Here is a 4,860-nt window from a genome sequence, read left to right as displayed (position 1 = left end):
GCAGGAGAAGAAAGTTCCCCTGATAGGCAGGCAATTTCCAGCAGAGGGAGATGGGACTAAATGTGCAAAAAAGGATTCAGCTACTCCTTTGGCCTAGAGTCCTGTAGAGAGTTGGCTACTGAGTTGTACTGGCCCATGGCTAGCTTAGAAAGCTGCCAAGCTTAAGGCTGTGGCAGGCCAGTAGGGGGTGTTCCTGCATTGAGCCACCCACCTCACTGCACCTGACCACCTTCATGGCTTCTAGTGCCTCCCTGGGGGTGCCTCACATCTGGCCAACCCCCTTCCTGGAGCACACCCGCAAGCCTGGGGGTAACGCTGCCACCACCCAGGGGTCTGGACTGTTTCTGGGCCCTGTGCCCCTAGGGTGCACAGGCCTTGGTGTCCTTGAGGGTGCTTGATCCACTGCAAAAGCTTGGGGTGCTTCCCCTAGCCTGAAGCACAAAAAAGTAGCCTCCCTTAGTCAGCTAGACCAAGGGGGCACAAAGCCATGCCTCTCCCAACAAGTTCACCACACTTGGTACAGTGAGGAACTTTATTGGTTACACTGGGAAGGCTTGGGGAAGGGGACAGGATAGAAAAGTATTGCAGAATAACCTTGGACTGATCTTGGACCTGCGCCCTCTGGGAAACACAGTTCCATCATCTCCACTCCCACTTGGAACCAGGGTGGGCACTTCCCTGGTTTGATCATAGTCTAGCAGGACTGCAGTCAGGTCCTGGCTCTTTTGCCCTCTTTTTCTTTGGATGCCTACCTCCTTCAGCTTCTCCACCAATTGGTCCACAGTCAGGTGGTCATACTTGTCAGCCATTCTAGCTATCTATACTATCCACTTGACCCAATGCCAAATTAGAGATTGTTTGCCCAAGGGTTTTCATTAACTCTATTCCCTTCCCCAAATGATGCCTTCAAGACAGCAGCTTGTCGGATCCCACTGTTACCACCACGTGTGACGGGTCATTTGGAAGCTCTCCTACACTGAGCCACCCACTTCACTGTGCCCAACCACCCTCCAGGCTCTGAGTGCCTCCCTGGGGGCACCTCACAGCCAGGCAACCCCCTTCCCAGAGCACATCCACAAGCCTGGGGGTAATGCTGCCACCACCCAGAGTTTGGACTGATCTTGGACCTGTGCCCTCTGGGAAACACAGATCTAGTAGTCCTTGAGGGTACTCAACCCACTGCAAGAACTTAGGGTGCTTCCCTCAGTCTAAAGCACAAATAGTGACCTACCTTAGTTAGCCAAACCAAGGGAACCCCAAGGCATAATCTAGACACTCTCCCAATATGTCTCTCATGCAAAGGAGAACTGTACTGGTTACAAGGAGTAGGTTTGGAATATGGTACAGGGTAGAGCAATATCAGATAAATATCGCAGGGAAAACAGTGGCATGGTAGCCTTTGATCACGCATCTGAGTTACTGCAAGCTGTATATCTAGTTAGATCTCAGGTAGCTTACTCATGAGTATCATCCAGAGGCAGGGAGAGATTTCCTCTGGAGGCAAACAGTTCATTGTTCATGAGTTTCGAGAGAGAGAGAGTTTCAGATGGTTTAGCTTCTCTGTGAGTTTTCATCATGGCTCCAGCCCCTCCTTCTGGGCAGTCCTTCACTTATACAGTCCGTATGACCTCATTTACCTGATCCAATGAAAACCAGCAACTGTTGGCTGCCAGCCAACCAATTTGAAATGCATCACTGGTTGCCAGGTAGACCAGCAGGGTCTTTAGCCCCCTCCCAGTCATGTTGGCATTGCTTAGAACAATAGGGAGTTTAAGCCCCCCACCCAGGTATGTGATGCCAGTCATGTAGGCAGAGGGAGCAGGTTTCCCCCTCCCTCAGGAATGCATCCAGCATGGTTGCTGGAAGCAGATGGAGCCAGAGGTGTCTGCCCTTTGCAGTGACCATGGTAACCAAGTTGTCAGAAAGCAGCATTTGGGGAGAGACAGAGATGGTATTCTGCCACAGAGGCTGGGGGTGATGAGGATGACAACAGGTTAGTGGAGGGACAGGTTCTCTTTGCAACCTTACCTGTGTCCTTTCCCCTCACTTTTGCCCTGGCTCATCCCTTTCTACAGCCATTAGATCTAAAGAGCTTCTCTTGCTCTGAAAGCGTGCAATCTCCTGCTTAGCACCACGTGCCAGCCAGAGGAGAAGGCTCCGGCTACTGCTTTCAGATCTGGGCTGGGTTCAATTCAATTTCATGCTATGATGCTCAGGGCCATGAACTGGTGATTAACAAGAATAACACTTAGCACAATCCAGCTCCAAAGCACTGAATAAACACTGTATAATTAACACAGACTCAAAATACTTACGGCTTTGTGATCCCTCTTCCAACCAACAGCAGCATACATGGGGCTGAATCCAAGGCCATTCAGCTGGGACTCCAGTCTGGAAACCAGGGACAGCAGGTAGTACCCCTGAGCTACCTGCCACACAGGTGCCACATTAAATTAAATGCCACAGCAGGAGTCAGGCAGGGGGCTGCCGAGTCAGAGCCTTCTCACTAGTCCATGCTGCCTCTCTCTGCTGGGCCTCTCTGGATCTTGAGGCTGTGGCTAAGCACAGCCCCTTGAGGTATAATTTGTGTCCCTGAAGGGGGACAAGGAGGTGCACAGCAGAAGATGGGATGTCAGGCCAGAATATAAGCCAGCAAAAGCAGAAGCACCAGCTGAGATAAAATGCAGCATGGCCTGAGCCTGGGAGGGTCATGGGGTGCCATCTCACATGAGACCACTCTGCAGCAGCTAGGAAAAGCCTAGCACATACCTCTTCCCCATTCGTGTTCTCTCTCAGGCAGTGGGTGCTGTGTGGATGCAGCAGTTGTGACCTCCATCCTCTCCAGCCCCATTTTCTGGTTGGAGAGGAGGCACAGCTCCTGTGAGGGGTGATGCTTTCCCCAGGAGTTGCACTCAGTGTAAAGGGGCTTCAAGAGAAAGTGTCTGCAAAGGATAAAGAGGTGTCAGCCCTAGGTGAGCAAGTGTCTCTCCTTTACTGAATGGCTTCAGGAGGAAGCTCTCTGTCATGCAGGAAAGTAATGGGGATGTTCCAGGAAACTGTGATGAAATATGAGATCCTGGTTTCATGGTTGTCCCACCTGCATTTAACTCCCCTTTCCCTAGGGGCAGAACAGTGTGTGAACAGACATCATTCAATGGGCAGTGGGCCATAGGTGATGTTCTGAGGCAAATGCAGAGTTAGCAAATGGAGGAAAATCACTGTGGACACCTTGCTCCCTCAGCCACCCTCCTGCCAACTGGGCAGCCAAGTCCTGAAACCTATTCTGTGGGTACAAAAAGGGTCTTGTCCCTGAGAGCTGTCACTCCAGCATGAACGATGAGTCCTAAATTCACAAGCCTGCTCCCCTGGATTCACCTAGCCCAAGAGTTCCAAGGGGAAATGCCAGCATCAAACTCTACCCACTTCTCAGAGCATCCCATTGTGCAACCCAGCTCAACATCCTACTGAGCTCTACCTGTTATGGGCCATGAGTTCCCCGAAGGCTCACCATCTGCTGCTGTTGCCAGTGGCAGGGGCTGTGCACCATGGGGGCGGGGGGGCTGTTGGATGGGTGGGTATGTGGCAGGGGGCTCACACCCACCCACAAACCCTACACCCACTATAACAGGGGGCCTTCTTGGGGCCAATTTCCCTGTGGCCCACCCACCTGTTTCTGGGTTAACCGCCCGCCTTCTCTCCCGCCACACCTTGTTGTTAATTAATTGATGTTAATAAAGCGAGAGGCTGCCCATTTCTTGCCCCGATGCCACGGGGTGCTATCTGCAGCTCCATTCCTCCCCTACACCGCAGCCCAAGCCTCACAGATGGCATCCAGATGTTATCCATATCACTGGCCCCGCACTGGGCCCCAGAATCCTACTAGTTGGACCCCACTTAAATCCCTCTGTTCAGGCAGCCTATTCTGCCTTCATTCCTGGCTGCATAGCTCCCTGAGCTGCTTCCCCCTTACAGGTGTTGTCCCCCCAGGACCTTCAGCTCTACTGGCCCTGGCCCACCTCCAGGCCAGCTGGAACCCCAGGCCCTCAGCTCTTGGGCATTTCTCGCAATGGGCCCCTGGCCCTTTGATCCTTCCAGCCCTGTCCCAAGCTTAGACCAGTCTGGGGATGTCAAGACAGGTTGAGTCTATGGCCCAACTCTGTCTGAGGTCTACCTTCCAGACCCTACAAAGTGGGTAACCCACCCAGTTGTGGGGGCTAGGGGTTAGGTGCCCCAACCCGCCTTTCACCAAGGTGGTAACTGGCCTGGCATTTCCTGGGGGCTCCCGCACCACTGAGAGCCCCACAAGGCCACCCACTCCTAGCAGGGTGCAATTTAAGGTCATGCCCAGGACCAGGAGCCTCCTGACCATCCCCTACAGCTCCTCCCTTACCTCCAGATGATACCAGCAGCCCTGCAGCCAGGTGATGTTGTTGCCTGGCCTCCAGCAACAAAATGCTCTGTTTATATGGGCAGCCCTGAATCTAAAATGGCTGCACTAATCAGGCACCTGCCAGCTGCTGTCTTCTGGCCCCTAAAGTGACAGGCACAAACAGTGCCCTGCCCACTCCCCAACATATCCCACACACACTGCAGCATAGACCTCCCCCCCCCCACATACCTTCATAAACCCCCCACAAATCCACCCCCAACTACCCCCACACAATATACAAGAGTAAGAGTTTATTTTAAGCTATTTAAGCTATTATGCAATCACCTCTATATACACTATGCAAACACATGTAAATCAAGACAAAAATATTTTTGAAATAAAATTAAAATATGTTATAGTAGATGTTAGATTTTTAATATATGATCTGTTGTTTTTTTTCTGTTTTCAAGGTGGCACCCCCCCCCCCCCCC

General features: G+C 52.1%; 1 long non-coding RNA gene across 1 annotated transcript in view; it reads right to left on the bottom strand.

Annotated features, from left to right (window-relative positions):
- LOC102373822 overlaps positions 1-4,428 on the bottom strand; it is a 5,637-nt gene extending 1,209 nt beyond the window's left edge. Inside the window, exons 1-3 of the long non-coding RNA XR_324016.1 lie at positions 4,391-4,428; positions 2,770-2,942; positions 2,316-2,391 (exon numbers count right to left, since the gene is read on the bottom strand). This is a non-coding gene — a long non-coding RNA (uncharacterized LOC102373822). The remainder of the gene's footprint in view (positions 1-2,315; positions 2,392-2,769; positions 2,943-4,390) is intronic.
- Positions 4,429-4,860: the final 432 nt, after the last annotated feature.

Source organism: Alligator sinensis, unplaced genomic scaffold (assembly GCF_000455745.1).
Source record: "Alligator sinensis unplaced genomic scaffold, ASM45574v1 scaffold619_1, whole genome shotgun sequence".
Lineage (NCBI taxonomy): Eukaryota > Metazoa > Chordata > Crocodylia > Alligatoridae > Alligator > Alligator sinensis.
Note: the sequence above shows the minus strand (reverse complement) of the source record. Positions and strands in the feature narration are given on the sequence as shown.